Source organism: Tachyglossus aculeatus, chromosome 5, assembly GCF_015852505.1.
Source record: "Tachyglossus aculeatus isolate mTacAcu1 chromosome 5, mTacAcu1.pri, whole genome shotgun sequence".
NCBI classification, from domain to species: Eukaryota; Metazoa; Chordata; class Mammalia; order Monotremata; family Tachyglossidae; genus Tachyglossus; species Tachyglossus aculeatus.
Genome location: NC_052070.1, coordinates 71836133 through 71856056, shown reverse-complemented (window position 1 = coordinate 71856056; position 19924 = coordinate 71836133). Strand labels below are relative to the sequence as shown.

Below are 19924 nucleotides of genomic sequence, written 5' to 3'. Positions count from 1 at the left end.
TTCTGATTCGCTAGTTCTGCCAGGTTGACAGGCAGTTAGCAATGCACAGATTTGAAAAACATTTGAATAAAGTCATGAATGGGCTGCTAGTCAGATGGTCACAGTTGGTCCTCCATATCCCAGGCCTCCAGAAGTACTTGATGCTGCAGGCATTATTTCTGGCATAGGATGACGTCATAGCTGCTGTTTTCTACAAGTCTGCCCAAGGCTGCCCAAGACAAGAGCATTTATCTGTGGGGATTCTTGACCGTTCCTTCTGCTCACTCCATTGCCCTTTGCATTTTCCTCCCTGGTTCTTGTGAACACAGGTACCATCCAGCCCCTGGAACTCAGTGGCGGGAGCTCTGGAAATCAAGTTTCTGGTTATAAAGACCTCCCACCTCTTCCTCCTCCAGCCCACATCCTCCCACACCCAGTGCCTTATCTCCGAATGAGACAGGGGACAATCTAGCTGAAAATGAAACTGTCTATTATAAAGCTGGATAACTGGCTGACTTCCCTGACTAAGCCCTCTTTTCCTTTTCTTTCAACTCCCTTCTGCATCCCGGTGACTTGGTCCCTTTATTCATTCTCTGCTCTTCCCCTCTCCCCCTTCCCCTCCAGCCCCACAGCACTTATGTACACATGTCTCTTATTTATCCCACTGTAGACTGTAAGGTCATTGTGGGCAGGGAATGTGTCTGTTATTGCATTCTCTCAAATGGTTAGTATAGTGCTCTGCACACAGTAAGCATTCAATAATAATAATTATGATAATTAAGCGCTTACCATGTGCCGGGCACTGTACTAAGTGCTGGGGTGGATACAAACAAATCAGGTTGGACACAGTCCCTGTCCCACGTAGGGCTCACAATCCCCATCTTACAGGTGAGGTGAGTGAGTCCCAGAGAAGTTCAGTGACTTGCCCAAGGTCACCCAGCAGTCAAGTGGTGGTGCTGGGATTAGAACCCAGTGACCTTCTGACTCCCAAGCCCATACTGTATTCACTACACCATCCTGTTTGAAGTACTTACGATTGACTGACTGACTGACTACCGTGGGTACTAGAAGAAAAAGTTTGAAAATTCAAGAAGGTTCTAGAAAGATTTTCTGGGCAATAGATGGATGTGTGAAAAGTTAGAGGGGGATAGAAGGGGCATCCATCCTCATGGTTGTAGCAGTAAACTGAATACAAATCATAGTATTCCCCAGGGCATCCTTTGATGATACCATCAGAGATGGTACAGCCCACTGGATAACAAGTGATTTGGCCCTGTAGGCAATTTGTTGTTTGGTGGTGGTGTTCTTTCTGCCCAGTTGAGTACTATCTTACTGTAGATAAATCTCAACTCCTCTTGTTTGGTTCTCTATCATCATCATCATCAATCGTATTTATTGAGCACTTACTATGTGCAGAGCACTGTACTAAGTGCTTGGGAAGTACAACTTGGCAACATATAGAGACAGTCCCTACCCAACAGTGGGCTCACAGTCTAAAAGGGGGAGATAGAGAACAAAACCAAACATACTAACAAAATAAAATAAATAGAATAGATATGTACAAGTAAAATAAACAAATAAATAGAGTAATAAATATGTACAAACATATATACAGGTGCTGTGGGGAAGGGAAGGAGGTAAGATGGGGGGGATGGAGGGGGGACGAGGGGGAGCGGAAGGAAGGGGCTCAGTCTGGGAAGGCCTCCTGGAGGAGGTGAGCTCTCAGTAGGGCCTTGAAGGGAGGAAGAGAGCTAGCTTGGCGGATGGGCAGAGGGAGGGCATTCCAGGCCCGGGGGATGACGTGGGCCGGGGGTCGATGGCGGGACAGGCAAGAATGAGGCACGGTGAGGAGATTAGCGGCAGAGGAGCTGAGGGTGCGGGCTGGGCTGTAGGAGGAGAGAAGGGAGGTGAGGTAGGAGGGGGCGAGGTGATGGACAGCCTTGAAGCCCAGGGTTAGGAGTTTCTGCCTGATGCGCAGATTGATTGGTAGCCACTGGAGATTTTTGAGGAGGGGAATAACATGCCCAGAGCGTTTCTGGACAAAGACAATCCAGGCAGTGGCACGAAGTATGGATTGAAGTGGGGAAAGACACGAGGATGGGAGATCAGAGAGGAGGCTGATGCAGTAGTCCCGACGGGATAGGATGAGAGCTTGAACGAGCAGGGTAGCGGTTTGGATGGAGAGGAAAGGGCGGATCTTGGCAATGTTGCGGAGCTGAGACCGGCAGGTTTTGGTGATGGCTTGGATGTGAGGGGTGAACGAGATAACGGAGTCGAGGATGACACCAAGTTTGTGGGCCTGTGAGACTGGAAGGATGGTAGTGCCGTCAACAGTGATGGGAAAGTCAGGGAGAGGGCAGGGTTTGGGAGGGAAGACAAGGAGTTCAGTCTTGGACATGTTGAGTTTTAGGTGGCGGGCAGACATCCAGATGTAGATGTCCTGAAGGCAGGAGGAGACGTGAGCCTAGAGGGAGGGGGAGAGAGCAGGGGCAGAGATGTAGATCTGGGTGTCATCAGCGTAGAGATGATAGTTGAAGCCGTTGGAGCGAATGAGGTCACCAAGGGAGTGAGTGTAGATCGAGAACAGAAGGGGACCAAGAACTGAACCTTGAGGAACCCCCACAGTAAGGGGATGGGAGGGGGAGGAGGAGCCTGCAAAAGAGACTGAGAATGAATCACCAGAGAGATAAGAGGAGAACCAGGAGAGGACGGAGTCTGAAGCCAAGGTTGGATAGCGTGTTGAGGAGAAGGGGGTGGTCCACAGTGTTGAAGGCAGCTGAGAGGTCGAGGAGGATTAGGATAGAGTATGAGCTGTTGGATTTGGCAAGCAGGAGGTCATTGGTGACCTTTGAGAGGGCAGGGATGCGCAGAAACCAGTGATCAAGTGCTTAGAAAAATGCCCTCTACTTTTAGGTTTTTTTTTTTTTGAGGATACATTTTATGCGGGAAGAGGGAGATTGAGTTTATGGACCCCCAGCAAAATGACCTGGGCTGGGGCAGGGTGGACCTCACCCTTGCCTTAAAGCTTTCTTCATTCATTCAATCAATCATATTTATTGAGCACTTACTGTGTGCAGTGCACTGTACTAAGCACTTGAGAGAGTACAAAAACCAATAAACAGACACATTCCCTGCCCACAGTGAGTCTAGAAGGGTTGATACCAACACCTCTGGGTGATGCAAGATGCGTGAGGTGGAGTCCTTTTCACTGTTAAGGGATGGCATGTTCCAGCAGCCCTCAAGATAAACTTTGCATCAGAGATGCACCATGTGTTAGAATTGGTCCACCCCCTTCTGCAAAATGACCTCAGGCCTGATCAGGTATTAGGTCCAATGTAGACTGTACCCAGCTATGTCTGGGTCAGGTCAGGCTCCCTGATTTTTGACCCTTGTAGAATTCCCAAACTGTATACTCGTTATTGACAGTCTGCTTATTGTTATATTGTAATAATAATTCCGCTATCTGTTAAGCACTTACTGTGTGCCAGGTGCTGTTCTAAGTGCTCAACTCTCCCATATTAGTAATAATAATAATTATGGTATTTGTTAAGCACTTACTACGTGTTCCAACACTGGGGTAGATACAAGGTAATTGGGTTGGATACAGCCCCTGTCCCACATGGGATTCACAGTCTTAATCACCGTTTTACAGGGGAGGGCACCGAGGCACAGAGAAGTGAAGTGACCTGCCCAAGGTCACACAGCAGACAAGTGGCAGAGCCGGGATAAGAACCCAGGCCTGTGCTCTATCCATTAGGCCATGCTGCTTCTCTTCTCTGTACTCGCCCAAGCTCTTAGTACAGTGCTCGGCGTACAGTAAGCACTCAATACGATAGAATGAATCCTAATTTGGAAGGGGAGGGAACAGGATAAGGAGGTGATGCGCAGCAAAGTTCTCCTTGTCTGTGACCCCTTTGGGACTGGGTGGTGCTCTGGCTCAAGCCTCTTATAAATGAAAGGCCCTTAGGGCTGCCCGGGGGTGTGGCCAGCTGGCTCCCACATGGGGTGGGGGGTGGAGTAAGTTGTACATTGCCCAGCTTGAGTGTGGGAGCCGAACCTGTACAAGGTCCACTGCTCCTGTTTGGCTTCGCCGAGTTTAGTTCTGGAAACCAGGTACTAGGCTGCCTGAGCCCCCTCTGAAACAACTCTGTCTGACGGGTCTCGTTCCGGGAAGGGAAGAGACCCCCTGAGCCCCGGGATCCGCCTCCCGCAAGGAGCCGATGGATGGGTGGTTGGACGGATAGAGTCGTGATCGGGCCAGGTAAGACCTTTTTGAAGCGGGGTTCTGCAGGCCTCTTAGGAGTTCACGAGTGTGGAAATTTCACTAAATTAAACGTCGGCTGTAGAGTCCGGCGAGGGTGGGTGTGAGAGAGGAATAACCTGGCTGCCCAAGCATATTATGCGATCCATGTGATTTAAAGTGATTGAAGGATTAAGCTACTAAAAATACTTTCCAGCAGGAATGTTCTTGCTCTCAAAAGGAACTTCATCCTGCTACCTCTCTCGCGTGCACTGTTTCTCTGCAGGAGAACTGTGGCGAGTGCTAACGATAAGTGAGAAGAAACTTCTCACCTCTGGTTTGAGGAGGTTGGGGGTAGGGGGGCAAGAGCTATAGGTTATCAACAGCTGTGTGTGCGAGGGAGGCATTCCGAGCAGGAGCCTCTTTATAAGCCATCCTGGTGCTTGCTTCCTAACTGGAAAGTGCTGCGGTTAACGTTTAAGCAGCGATGCAGGCCTACAATATCAATTTAACAAACAAAAATGAAATGAAAGTAAGATTATGATGGATGACTTTGACTCTTCTCAGTAAAACCAATGTCTGGTTCAGAGTTAATAATAATAATAGTAATAGTAATAGTGGAAGATTATTATGTACCATGCATGGTTCTGAGCGTTTGGGTGTCATCAGATGACAGTCTCTGGCCCACATGGGACTCCCACAGTCCAAGGAGGAGGGAGACCAGGTTTTTAAATTCTCCATTTTACAGATGAAGAAACTGAGGTGGAGAGAAGTCAAGTGACTTGCCCAACAGGCAAGTGGCAGAGCTGGGATTAGAGCCCAGGTCTCCTGACTCCCAGTTTTGTGTTCTTTCCACCAGGCTGTGCTGCTTGCCTTTTCAGCAGGCCTTTGACAGTCAGCATCAGCTGCAAGAGACGGGGTCAGTTTCACAGTGCCAAGGAGTCTCTTTTCTGCGAAGTCTATTTCACCAGAGCAGTATAGGTGGACTCCCCAAACAGTTGAGAAGCCATCCCTTTTGCTGAGGCGCTTGCATGACTCTCACCTAGTGCTTAAATAGAATACTTCCTCTCTTTCTGCACCAGCAAGATGAGAAGTGCCCAGGTAGTTAGAGCATGGGCCTGAGAGTTAGAAGGACTTGGGTTATAATCCTGGCTCCGCCATTTGTCTGCTGTGCGAACTTGGGTGAACTACTTTCCTTCTTTGTGCCTCAGTTCCCTCATCTGTAAAATGGGGATTAAGACTGCGAGCCCCTATGGGATAGGGACTATGGCCAAGCTGATTAGTTTATATCTGCCACAGTGCTTAGTAGAGTGCCTGACACATAGGAAGTGTTTAATAAATTCATTCAATCGTATTTATTGAGTGCTTACTGTGTGCAGAGCACTGTACTAAGCGCTTGGGAAGTACAAGTTGGCAACATATAGAGACGGTCCCTACCCAACAGCGGGCTAACAGTCTACAAGGCGGGCTCACAGTCTCGAAGTGACTACCACAGTTAAATAAATACCACAGTTATTATTTAGACTCTCCCTGGGTGGTCTGGGGGGGCTTGCATAATTGGCAAGGGAAGGCCCAGTCCTCCACACACAAAGGTCATAGAGCACCGTCCTGGAAGTCAGAAGGACCTGGGCGCTAATCCCGGCTCTGCCACTTGTTTGCTTTGTGACCTTGGGCCAGTCACTTCTCTTCTCTGTACCTCAGTTCCCTCATCTGTCAAGTAGAAATTAAAATTGCAAGCCCTATGTGGGACAGGGACTGTGAACAACCTGATTAGCTTGTATCTACTAGTACAGTGCCTAGTATATAGAAAATGCTTAAAAAAAAAAAAACAGAGCCAGAGCCGGTTCAGTGCTGGGTGGGGGGTGTCTGACACCCCCCACCCCACCAACAGCCCTGCCGCTGGGTCTAGACCAATTCCAGAAAAGTGCTCCAGCGCTGATCTGACAAGTGATCCCTGCAGCAGTGGGGGGAGGAGGAGGAGGGTTGGTCTGTGGAGCTAGTGGGCAGTGCTGCTCTGGGGCTGAGGAGGTCTGGCACTGTGCTCCGGTCTTTATCTGGATTTACATAGCAAACATTCCTAGGCCCCGGAAAAACACTGCCTGCGGGTTGTGGGCTGTCCCCACAAACTGTGGGACCCAGAACTATCACCTGATTTTCTCCTCCCTTCTTCTGAGTCCTTCCCTTGCCTCTCTGTTCTGCCCTCTCCTCCATCCCGCCCTCTCCTCCATCCCCTCCTCTGGTTCTACCGGAAACCCAGGTGATGGGTGAATTTTTAAAAATCAGATCAGTTTCATCGTCAACTAGTATCTACACAGTACTGTCCTAGGCAGCTGGGGATTTAAAGGAAGATGATGGCCTCGCTCTCAAAGAGTTTACAATCTGAGGCAACCAAAAAAAAATACAGAAAATTCGGTGAGCATGAAAATGCGAGGCACAGAAACACCCATTCCTTACAGACCTAAGTACTGACATTCCCCTCCAGACTGTCCCCCTCCAGACTGTAGGCTCATTATGGGCAGGGAACATGTCTGCTAATTCTATTGTATTGTGCTCTCTCAAGTGCTTAGAACAGTGCTTTGGATATAGTAAGTGCTCAATAAATACCATTGATTGAGTTAACCCTGGGCATAGTCATTCCAGCTACAGTAACCTCTGAGGGCTTTGCAGAGGAGATTTCTCAGTAGTGTGTTGAAGGAAAGAAGTGATGTGATTTGGTCAAAACGCTGAGGGGAAATAGTACTCTTGGGACCTTGGGGCTGTGGAAATTGTATGGGGGTAAGGCAAACACATTTCCTTAGCTGAAGTGAAGAGAGTAATTCAGGGCAGAGAGGTTTGGAGGAGGGCCTGAAGTGCATGGTAAGGAGCTTGCATTTATTTAATCTAAGCAGGAACAGGGAGTCTCTAGGATTTCAAGACAGGTGACCAGGTCAGATTTCCAGAAGATAATCCTTGTTGTAGCTTTAGAGGATTGGACAGGAAGAGGTTTGAGGCAGTAGAGGCCAACAAGGAGGTTGTTGAAGTAATCCGCACAGCAGGTGATTTTCACTTTATTCTGGGGCAGAGGTGGTAAAGGAGAGGGTCAAGAGGATCTGGGAAATATTATTGAGAAAGGGTGACCCGGACTTGGTGATAGATTGTATCATATATTTGGAAACAAACAGGATCGCATTAAGAAGAGTCAGGGCCCTGGGCTGGACTGGCCAGTGGGACTCCCCTCACATGATCCTCAGTCATTCATTTATATGTGTTGAGCACTAACCTTGTATAATAATTAATAATAGTAATAATTATGGTACTTAAGTGCTTACTATATGCTGAACACTGGGGTAGATACAAGTCATTCAAGTTAGACACAGTCCCTGTCCCGCATGGACCTCACATTCTCAATCCCCATTGTGCAGATGAGGTCACTTAGGCCCAGAGACGGCTTTCTCAAGGTCACACAGCAGATGCAGTGGAGCCAGAATTTGAACCCATGATCTTCTGACTCTCAGGCCCTTGTTCTATCCACATTATATTAAATCCTTGGGAGAGTACAGTGTGAGCTAGTGGATAGAGCACAGGCCTGGGAGCCAGAATGACCTGGATTCTAATCCCAACTCTGCCACTTGTCTGCTGTGTGATCTTGGGCACGTCACTTCACTTCTCTGTGCCTGTCACCTCATTTGCAAAATGGGAATTAACACTGTAAGCCCCATGTGAGACAGGGACTGGTCCCACCTGATTAACTTGTATCTACCCCAGTGCTTAGTATAGTGCCTGGCACATAGTAAGAGCTTAATAAGTACCGTTAAATATACATAGATTGGGCTATATAAAAATGTATACCTATATCTATATATAGATGTTTAATGTATATTTGTGTATATATTTCTGAGTTGGTAGACATATTCCCTGCCCACTAGGAGATTCCAGTCTCGATCCTCGATGACATCAATCCAGGGCCACGAGCCTGAGAGGTGACAGATGTGCAGAGCTGTGCGGAGCCTCAGGAGTCAGAAGGACCCCTGCTGTGACACGCCTCCCCTCCTCAGCTCCTTCTCCATGCTTCACCCAGTGGCTTGCCCTTCCCGAAACAGCTGCCTGGCAGGGAATGGGGGAGGAAGAGGGGTGGTAGGGATTTCCCCTTCAGCCAGTGACTTCCTGCAGGGGGAAATCATCCCATGTGCAAACATAAGTGGGCCCCTCACAAGTGTCACCTCTATGTGGCTTAAATAATGGACGCACTTTTCCCCTTTCTATTCATAATCAGCTTACTGCCCTACCAACCAAGAGTCACAAGGTTCCTCAGCCTGAGAGGATGCCCATTCCCTTCATTTAATAGGGCAATATCCTTTTTAAGATCCAGGCACAAGAGTCTTAACACCATAGGTCAAGAGGAAGCACAGGGCAGGCCAAGTCTCTTGTAAAGTTGAAGCCCTGGGCATTAGTCCAGACACATGAGAGTCAAAGATCCAAAATTAGTAAACTCCTTGTAGGCAGGGAATGTCTACCAACTCGGTTGTTTTGTACTGTCCCAAGCACTTAGAACAGAGCTCTGAACACAGAAAGCCCTCAGTAAATAATGTCAGTGGATTACTATACGGTAGGAGGTTAAGAATGGGAAATTAAGAGGACAGAAAGATAATTTTTTAATGATATTTAATTGCTTACTATGTGTCAAACACTATTCTAAGGACTGGGCTAGATGCAAGTTAAGTAGTCCCTGTCCCACATGGGGCATACAATCCAAGCAGGACGGAGAACAGGTAATTGAATCCCCATTTTGCAGTTGAGGAAACTGTGGCACCGAAAAGGTAAGTGACTTGTTAAAAGTTGCATAAGCAGTCGAGTGGCGGAGGTGGGATTAGAACCCACGTCCTCTGACGCCCAGGCTTTTTCCGCTAGGCCATGCTGCTTTTCTGTGTTAAGTTTAAGGTAGCAGAAGGAATATCCGTGGGGCTATAAATAAATCTAACCTTGGAGAGATGAAGGGTCCAGGACTAGAGATGGAGGTTTTTGTGGGGAGTCTTCCACCTAGAGGTGGTAGTTGAAACCATGTAAGCAGGAGATTGTGTCTAAGAGAACAGAGGTTTAAAACTAGACTTTTAATGCCTGTCATTAAAGCATGGGGGGAAGAGGAGCTGCAAAGGAGGTGAACTGGGACCTGAAAACATTTTGCATCGATCAACCAAAAGTATTTACTGAGTGCTTACTGGGTGCAGAGCATTGTATTAAGTACTTGGTAGATAACAATGTAACAGAGAACATGGGCGTGTTCCCTGCCCATAATATGTTTATTGTCAGAGGGGGAGACAGTCATTAAAGACATTTTGAAGAGAGGGTGGTAGGCAGAAGAGCTGAGAGGTTCAGGAGGTAGTTGAAGTTTAGCATTAGGTTATCGGTGATCTTCACCAGCTGTTTCAGTGAAGCAGAGAGGGAAAACTCCAAACTGTGATGGATTAGGAAGAGGTGAAAGAAAGCTGAGTGATTGGTACAGCAAGCCCTTTCAGGGAGTTCAGTCGGAGTGGGGAAGATGGCTGAAGGGGGCAGTGAGGCCAATCAATCGATCGTGTTTAGTGAGTGTTTACTATGTGCACAGTACTGTTCTAAGCACTTGGGAGGTACAATATAACAGAATTAGTAGAAACAATCCTTGCTCATAATGAGCTTGCAGTCAAGCAATGCCTTTTTCAGAATCATGGAAGACTTGAACCTTTTTAGTCAGAGGGGAGGAGCAGTTGATGCTGGAGAAGGTACAGGTGGACAAGTTAGAGGAACAGGAAGAACATGGACATGGGAATCAGAGGACCTGGGTTTTAGTCCTGGCTTTGCAGTGTGCCTTGCTGAGTGTCCTTGGACAAGTGACTTAGTATCTTTGTGCCTCAGTTACCTCATCTGCAAAAATGGGGATTTAATAACTATTCTCCCTCCTACTTAGATTGTGAGCCCTACATAGGACAGGGACTGTGTCTGACTTAATGATTGTGTACCTTTTCCAGTGCTTAGAACAGTGCTAGGCACATAGTAAGTGCTTAACAAATACCATGGTTGTTGTTATTATTAGCCTTGGAATAAGAGAATTAGCCCTTCTCCAGAGACAGCAGAGAAGGGGCTGTTGGGATTGTGCAGGGCAGGGCAATGAAAGCTGGTCCCAGACTTCTCCATGAAACCGGGCCATGAAGTCTTCAATTTTTAGAAGGAAGAGTTTCAAGAGTTTCAGATTAAAACTGTTATGTAGTAGTTTCTAGCAATTCCACTCAAAAACACATTTATTCCTGTTAGAGCAGAAGCGAAAATGTTGAAGTAGGCTATTAATTATGTACAGTGTACCAAGTTCTGTACTAATGCATCTTACAACTTCTAGTGCGTCTAACAGTGCCCCTTCTCTGGCCTGAATGCCCTCCCTTCTCATATCCGACAGACAATTACACTCCCCTCTTTCAAAGCCTTACTGAAGGCACAGCTCTTCCAGGAGGCCTTCCCGCAGCCCTCTTTTCATTTTCTTCCACTCCTTTCTGTGTCTTCCTGACTTACCTCCTTTATTCATTCCGTCAGCCCACAGCACTTATGTACGTATCTGTAATATATTCATTTATATTAAAGTCTGTCTCCCCCTGTAGACTGTAAGCTTGTTGAGGGCATGGAATGTGTCTGTTATATTGTCATTCTCTCCCAAGTGCTTAGAACAGTGTTCTGCACACAGTAAGCACTCAATGAATACAATTGACTGAAAATAGGATGTAGGTTGACACGATCGCTGGTCCATGGGGAGCTCTGTTATATTGTACTCTCCCAAGTGATTAGTACAATGTACTGCATGCAATAAGTGGTCAGTAAATACTATTGATTGGTTGATTGAGGTAATAATTTAGCAGGAGAGAAGGCAGACCCGAGTGACAATAACAGATCAAATTCAGTAGAACCAGTGTCAATCCAACCCTCAAAATAAGACTATGAGACACCATGAGAAGCAGTGTGGATGAGGGGATAGAGGAAGGACCTGGGTTCTAATCTCAGTTTCATCATTTTGTCTGCTGGGTAACCTTGGCGAGTCACTTAACTTCTCTGTGCCTCAGTTACCTCATCTGTAAAATGGGCATTAAGACTTTGAGCTCTATGTGGGACGGGGCCTGTGCCCAACCTGATAAGCTTCTATCTACTCCAGTGCTTAGTACAGTGCCTAGCCAGTTCTAAGTGTTTAAAAAATACCATAAAAAGATGATTTTCCTGCAAATATTATTGCCCATTTTTTGAAACAAGAACACACCCAAAACAAATTAGCAAAGAACTGGTACTGTGAGCTGGAGGAGCATTATACTTACAAGTAGTAGGGGTTTCTCTTTTGGTCCCCATTTTTTAAAAAAAATTTTAGTTTTTACACAGGAGTCCTGTTAGGTTTGTTTCGATGTTGGTAACCTTTACAGCTCGGTTTTACTATCATGCACCTGGGCCTCCAGGCTTTGATAAAGGAGTCAGTGTTATACCTCACAAAATAAATATCCTTGACTAAACTGGTTGTTTCAGAATTTCAGGATGGATTTGAAGAGGAATATTGAGAGCCTTTTGTGGCTTTTGACCAGTTTTTTGGCATTTATTAGGTAAACTATGACTCTGTTTCCAAATTCTTGGGTCCTAAGACACGATAGATCAATCCACATCAGCACAACTGCATGGGATTTTTATTTTTATTTGATTTTAAATAGGAGTGTGGCATAGCTTGGGGGACAGGAAGAGAACAGCAGGAACACAAGCCTTTACCTCTAGCCTCCCTCTGTCTTGGGCTCCCGAGAATGTCTTCTCTCCCCGCTCCATGCCTTTGTGCCACCTCAGGACCCTGAGGAAGCAGAGTCTGAGGAGAAAGATGGTCTCTAGAGCTGGGGCACCAACTCGATGGAGGTTATCCCCTTATGGGCTCAGCACCAAGTGGGTGAAACTAGCCCACCTTCCCCTTGGAGTCAGAAGGGGGCTATAAGGGGGCACCAAAATGGGGGCTTTAAGTTTTGCCGACAGGACACGACCCTCAGCCCAGCCCCAGAATCTGTGACTTTCTGTTGTCCTCGCTGTGCCACCAAGCCAAAGGCCTCTCTTGCCTTTGGCGTCCAAGTGGGCAGGCTGCCCACTGTCTCCACTTGCCCTCCCTGGGGGTGTTGCCACCCGGGCTGAGCCGGCACACCACTGCCATCAAAACATGAGCCATGTTGACTCTGGCACGGCCAGTCCACTGTTGGTCTCAGATGGACTGGACACGTGATGATACAGAGGGAGGAAAAAAGCACCTGATGTGTCTGGGGATCCGGAGGGTGGAGTCTGCCACAATGGTGCCAGGGGAGCTTCTGATCTTGGGTCAACAGGTCCGATCCATCAGTGTATTTATTGAATGCCTACTTCGTACAGAACACTGTACTAACCGCTTGGGAGAGTACAATCACATTAAAATCATGTCTCCTCCAAGTGGCCTTCCCCGCTTAAGCCTCATTTTTCTTAGTCTCTCTCCCTTCTGCGTTGCCCTTGCACTTGGATTTATACCCTTTATTCACCCATCTCTCAGCTCACATATGCATGTCTGTAATTTATTTTAATTTCTGTCTCCCCCGTACACTGTAAGCTCCTTGTGGGCAGGGGCAACATGTCCCCCAATTTGTTATATTGTTCTCTCCCAAGTGCTTAACACAATGCTTTGCATACAGTTATTGCTCATTAAATATGATTGAATGAATGAATGGAAAAAATGAATGAAATGCTCTGCCCCTAGTAAGCGCTAGCTCCTCGTGGGCAGGGAATAAACCTGTTCATTGTTATATTGTACTCTCCCAAGCACTTAGTACAGTAGTCTGCATACAGTAAGCAGTCAATAAATATGATTGAGTGAATATTTGAAATGCTTTCCCCCAAGTAGGCGCTGAGTAAATACAATTGCATGACTTTGGGCAAGACTAGATTGTGAGCCCATTGTTGGGTAGGGACCGTCTCTTTATGTTGCCAACTTGTACTTCCCAAGCGCTTAGTACAGTGCTCTGCACACAGTAAGTGCTCAATAAATATGATCGAATGAATGAATGAAAGACACTTTACTTCTCTGTGCCTCAGCAACCTCATCTGTAAAATGGGGATTGAGACTGTGCGCCTCAGATGGGACAGGGACTGTGTCCAACCCAATTTGCTCATATCCACTCCAGCGCTTAGTACAGTGCCTCACACATAGTAAGTGCTTAACAAATGCCTTAATAATAATCCCTGCCCTAAAAAAATTTACAGTCCAGTGGAGAATTTACAATCCAGCTCAGGGATCTGCTCCCGGGAATGAACAGGGCTAAGGGATAAAGGACAGATCAGTTCCTCTTCCCCCACCTGCTGTGGAAAGCTGTTCTAGGGAGAGACAGGAGGGAAGATTGGTCTAGGAAGGGCACAGAATGCCAAGCTTGTGCCCCAACCTCAGGAGTGAAATTGGGGTGTTTTGTCCGCCACAAGATTTAAGTCAAGGAACTTGTTGCAGGGCATGCTAGTCCCAACCATGAGGCAGTGATAATATGGTCATGGTTGGACCTCTCCATGCCTCCAATCTCTTCTTTCTTGCAGAACTCCCATCGATTTTGGGGATTTCATGCGTGAAAGGAATTGGGCTTGGGAAGCTATAAATCAGTTGAAGAGGATGATGAGGAGGGTTAGGCTTTTTCTATTGAAGCATAGGCCTTAAATCCCTTCCTCGGTCTGCCAGCTGCAGGGCTGGGAGCGGGACAGGAGGGAGGAATTAGAGAATATGTGGAAATCCTAAGTGCTTGGTCAGATACAAAGCTGATTTGAGGTGTTCATTTCTTGCATCTTTTCAAAGAAATGGGTTAGGAATTGGTTTACTTTTCCTTGCTGTTTCTCAAAGAAGCTTTCCCATTCCACTGGTATGATCTCACTATTAGGAGCTCAAAAATTAGTAAATGTTTTGTTAATGATAAACCTAAATAAAAAAAGGCATCAAGCAATTGTGAAAAGGTAAAGTAATAAATTTGCAATTCAAGTCACCTTAACTTGCAGGATTTTTGTGCTCCTCCCTTTCCTATTTTACATTTCTAGAGCATGGGCAATATCCACAATCTCTTGTGGGGTTGAAATTAGATGTGGCTGTCTTTTCTGGGTTCACCTTTACACAGGTTTGCTTGTGAGAATTATGTCTTTGCATTCACTATTTCCCTTGTAGCCCTAATAGTCTGGAAACTTCACCTAGAAGACTTGAGAATTTTGAGTGCCACCTGAGTGATTTTTTTTCCCTTTGACTTTCCTGGTGATGGAACTTCCTAACTGCCCCAGTATTGATCTTTTAAAGTTAGAAAACCTCATCTTCCTGCTAGGGAACTGGAATTTTGGGTAAACTCTTGGATTTTTTCCTCTTCTCCCTGTTAAGAAATAGGCCAGTCTATAGGATTTAGTGCCTAAACCATCTTTTAATCTGGAGCTAAATTTAGCTCTGCCCATGTTTTAATTCCCAGCTAGGTTTTTGTTTTTGTCTTTTTGTGGAGGACAGTGCACATGATTTCCCTCAGCCATTGCACCCTGTGGAGAAAAGATTCCAAACAATGTCATTAATGGTTATTTATTACCCTAATGCATATAGCATTGTAGCATCATGTGCTCCTAGACTGTAGGGTAGTTGTGGGCAGGGAATGTCTTTTTATTGTTATATTGTACTCTCCCAAGTGCTTGGTAAAGTGCTTTGCACACAGTAAGCACTCAATAAATATAAATGAATGAATATAGTGCTGTGTCTAACACTACCAAAAGCACGTTATGTACTGTCTCTACGCTCCAGGGACTTGTGAAAGAACATTGGCTGATGGGTTGATGCCAGGAACCCATATGCTTCACTGTCAGCAATCTATCAATCATCCAGTGGTATTTATTGAGCACTTATTGTGTGCAGAGTGCTATGCTAAGCCCTTGGGCTTATACTGGAGTTGGTAGACCTGTTTCTTGCCCACAACAAGCTTACAGGGTAGAAAGGGTGCCAGGCATTAATATAACTATGGATATATTCAAAAGTACTGTGGGGCTGAGGGAGGAGCGAATAAAGGGTGCAAGTCCAAGGGCGACGGAGAAAGGAGTGGGAGAAGAGGAAATGAGGGCTTATTTGGGGAAGGCCTCCTGAAGGAGATGTCAGCAGCACGCCTGGCTGTGATTTCTGGGCACCAAGCCTGTTTCTTTGGGTCACTAATTTGGTGCTATTATGGAGGACCCTTGCTATTCTTTTTTTCCAGGGCACGATGACTTGCATTTGTATTGTCCGTTTAGTGAGAGCTTGCTGGAAGCATTCGTGATGGGTGGGGGGATTGTTCACCAATTCTCTAATCATTACTGGATCTGCTCTCTTGGTTACCCTAGGGGCCCAATTTGAAATGTGCTTTTTTGGTTTCAGATAATACAGTTTGTGTTTCTAATTTACTTCCTGAAACTTCTTGTCCCTGTCATGCTGGCTGTCCTGGTTTCTCCGTTTGCTCTGGGGGAGCGGGCCTGGGCTTCCAGCAGATTGAGATTTCACAGAGCTGTGAACAGCCAACGAGCTGTTGACAGTTTGGCCGGGCAGGCAAAAAGAAGCCTACATGGAAGAAGATTTAAGATTGCATCTGGGCATTCTCTCGCCGGGATCCAGTTGTGAAAACCTGAGCAACTTTTCCCTTTCCTCTTTTGTGTCTTGATGTCTGTTCTTTGATGGTGATACTTCAAGGTTACTATGATTATTAAACCACTTTGATCTCAGCCTTCCATATTGTACATTGTCCCCTTTAGTTAAATTGTAAGGTGGCAACCCTGTTTGGGAGGATCAGTGTGACTCTGTCTTTTCAGGAGGAGTTAAAAAACGGAGACCGTGGGGAGTGTATGTTGAAGTGTAAATTCAGTTTGGGAAACTCATTTAAGTCCCCCACAAGATAAGCAAAAATAATTAGGCCTCTTCATATGGCACAATGTCTCATATCATTAAAGTGGAAATCTTCAAGCTTCACTCAGCTCTGCCATAACATGGGTTTGGAGCTAAGATGTCGTTAGGGAATCAGCAAAGTTTCTGTCGAACACCGTGAGCCTGTTGGAGAGCGCAGACCACAGTGTTGGAAGAAATGGTGTGGAGTCAGAGTGGATAAATCCTGTGCCTTGAATTTTCCTTAATGCAGGTTTGGCAAGAGTGTAGCATGCTGCATCACTGGAGGACTGAATAGGTTAGTAAAGATGTGCTGCAAAGGCGACGGGAGGGGAAGAATCTTTTCCGGTGCATGACAAATCCTGAATTGTAAGCTCCTCGAGGGCAGGACAGGTACTAGATTGAAAATTCCTTGAGGACAAGACAAATGCTAAATCATAAGCTCCTCGAGGACAGCAAATAATTCAGTGGAAAGAGCATGGGCTTTGGAGTCAGAGGTCATGAGTTCAAATCCCGGCTCCGCCAATTGTCAGCTGTGTGACTTAGGGCAAGTCACTTAACTTCTCTGTGCCTCTGTTACCTCATCTGTAAAATGGGGATTAAGACTGTGAGCCCCCCGTGGGACAACTTGATCACCTTGTAACCTCCCCAGTGCTTAGAACAGTGCTTTGCACATAGTAAGTACTCAATAAAAGCCATTATTATTGTTATTATTATTATTATCATTACTTCTACTGCCCTCTCCCAAGGGTTTGCTACAGGGCTCTGCACCTAGTAGGTGCTCAAAAAATAATTTTAATGTGATTGATTTCAGTGAAATTAGGGCCAGAGGAATCAAGACCCCTGCTATTTAATTTCCCATCTCCAGTTACAGAGTGTATAACCCTCAGGGATGGCTGAACCTGGGGATTGGTCATAAGCAGTGGCTCCACTCCAGGGGAAGGTATATGCCCCATAATTGTTAGATTCATTAACTTACAGTTTCTATCCCTGAAAAGACATCAGAGATAACTCTCTCCCCCTTAACATTTCACTTTCCACATGACTAACTCCTAGTGTACATTCTGTACTTTATTGCAGGATCTAAGCCACTACAAAATTATAATCAGCTATCTAGGAATCAAGTATGGGAGGGTGAGAGAGAGGGAGAAAGAGATATGATTTGAAATGTTTCCAGGGCCGGTGTGGTTCGGACCAAATCCTTGGAGTTCAGGTGTGTCCAGAGATGTGCCGTGGGTCATTTTAGGGGGAGGTGGCTGGGGGGTGGGGGGGTGTCTGAAGTAATCAGAAAATAGCAAGGAACCTTCAGGCCGGTTAAGAAGGAACCCAAGCTCCCTTGGAGTTCGGAGAACTGATCTGCTCTGCCCAGGATTCTTGGAATGGAGATGGCCCTGCACTGGACCAGTGTGTGCTGCTGATAAAGACTCTTCCTAAAATATCTTCTCTTTTGATGTGCACACCTCTTTTGATGTGGGCTCACAGTCTTTTAGACTGTGAGCCCACTGTTGGGTAGGGACTGTCTCTATATGTTGCCAATTTGTACTTCCCAAGCGCTTAGTACAGTGCTCTGCATATAGCACTCAATAAATACGATTGATGATGAAGGTGCCGGTAGCTTCCAAAGATCTGAAAACAAACTTCTTTTAACTAATCATTTGTTTCCTAATGGCAATACCACCCGGGATTGGGAGGAAACAGGGTCAAATGCTGGCCCGCACTCATCTTCCCAGTGACTTCGGGGCAGCATTGTACTAGGGGCTACATTTTGCTGGTCACCCTACCAGAAGCCTTACGTCCCCCCTCCCTTCTGTTCTCCTCACCCTCCGACCCCCGACTAATAATAATAAAAATAATTATGGTACCTGTTGTGCGCTTACAATGTGTCAAGCACTGGTCTTAGCACTGGGGTTAATCAGGTTCGACACAATCCCTGTCCCACATATCTTAACGCCCAATTTACAAATGAGGTAACTGAGGTACAGAGAAGTGACTTGCCCAGTGTTGCACAGCAGACAAGTGGCTGAGCTGGGATTAGAATCCATATCCACTCAACACTGATGCCAGCCCCCCGACACCCATCTCAATCTCAGGACGGAATCTTCCCAACGTCTCACTTTGGCCAAAGCACCGTAGGGAGGGAGAAGCATTTTGGACAGTCTTCCCAGCTCTCCACCTTAGCTGGGCAAATTTGGACGATTCCGTGTCTTCCCCAAACCTGGGGCCAAGCCTCAAAAGTCTAGTTTGACGGTGTGCTCTTTCCCCTGGCCTCCCGTACTAAGAAGGCACGGCTTTGGGAAGGCCATGTGCATTCCCATCTTGGCAGTGACTTGCGAAGCGGATACATGGCTTTCTTAGAAATGAGAAGAGGGGGTTTTCCCTCACAGAGGCAGGTCACAGTGTCCACGTCACTGAGGTATTAGTCCTTTGAAAGGAAGGGGTGGGCTGTGTTCAGAGATGCTTACCATTTCCTTCTGGCTGTATTCCCACAGCTTTACAGTGGGAGAGAATTGAATCCTTTCTTCTGAACAGCTGGTGCAGTGGCCCAGAGTTACACACTTAGTTTGGCTCACTGCTTTCTGGCTTTTGGTTTATGAGTTTGTGTATCTTTACTACTTCTTGATTGGGCTTCCTAAAGTCCGGCTTATAAACTGCTTTGCATTCTGATGATAGCTGTCTTCATGCCTGCTGAGTAGAAAAAATATGAATTGTTCAATGACCCAGAAAAGACTTCATTAACAATCAACTCCACTGTCAAGGAAATGGAGTCAAATGCCCTGCTGCCAGGAACCATGTAGCAATATAGTCTCATTTTACAGGAATGACTCTCCTTTGTCACATTTTTATTTTGCAAGGCCAGGTGTTCCCCCTCAATTTAGAGGGGTTTTCCTGCCTAGAGGCAGCCCAACCCTCCAGTCATGTGGGGTGCTGGTATATCAATTGAATCTTCACGAGAATTCATTTCTGGGCCGACTTCGGCCCTAGAATCCAAGCACCCCCAAGAAATTGTGTGATCTCTCTCGGCCTTCAGGCAGACTCATGCCTGAAGTCCAGTTGGGCAGCCCGGTTCCGGAGCTTGTACCTGTCCTTCCCTCAGCACCATGAGAGTGATGCTGCTGCTGATGGAAGTGAGCATTGGCAGCTGGAAATTGGAGGGCATTTTCAATTTAAATTGAAGTTTTACTTGTCTGCAGGCTGATTTCTTTGCAGTCCAGTCAAATTTCTTTGAGAATTGGGGGCTCATACGTGGCTTAGTGGCAAGAGCACAAACTTGGGAGTCAGAGGTTGGGATTCTAATCCCAGCCGCACCACTTACCAGCTGTGTGAATTTGGGCATGTCACTTAACTTCTCTGTGGGGATTAAGGCTATGAGCATCACATGGAACAAACTGATTACCTTGTATCTACCCCGGTGCTTAGAACAGTGCTTGGCACATAGTAAGTGCTTAACAAATGCTATCATTATTATTATTATAAGTGCTTAGTACAGTGCTCTGCACGCAGTAAGCGCTCAATAAATATGATTGAATGAAAGTTTCTGCAAGCTTACTAAGCCAATCTGAACAGAGAACAATAATTATTATGTAAATTATATTTACAGTATTATATGATAAGGCAAGGAGTGTGACCTAGTGGAAAGAGCATGGGCCTGTGATGGGCAAGTCATTTCTCTGGGCCTCAGTTTCCTTAACTGTTATATAGAGATTCACACTACCTGTTCTCCCTTCTACTTAAACTGTGAGCTCCAAGTGGGACAGGGACTGTGTCCAACTTGATTATTATGTATCTATTCCAGTGCTTACAACAGTGCTTGACACATATTGAGC

General features: G+C 46.2%; 1 protein-coding gene across 2 annotated transcripts in view; it reads left to right on the top strand.

Moving 5' to 3' along the window:
- Positions 1-19924, top strand: part of GRAMD2A (GRAM domain containing 2A) — a 116671-nt gene that overhangs the window by 47200 nt on the left and 49547 nt on the right. Inside the window, exon 1 of one of the 2 annotated variants that reach the window (XM_038746548.1) lies at positions 4083-4240. The exons of the other annotated variant lie outside the window; for it this stretch is intronic. The gene's annotated coding sequence lies outside the window, so the exon portion shown is untranslated. Of the gene's footprint in view, positions 1-4082; positions 4241-19924 lie in introns of those variants that run through there. 2 annotated transcript variants of the gene reach the window in all.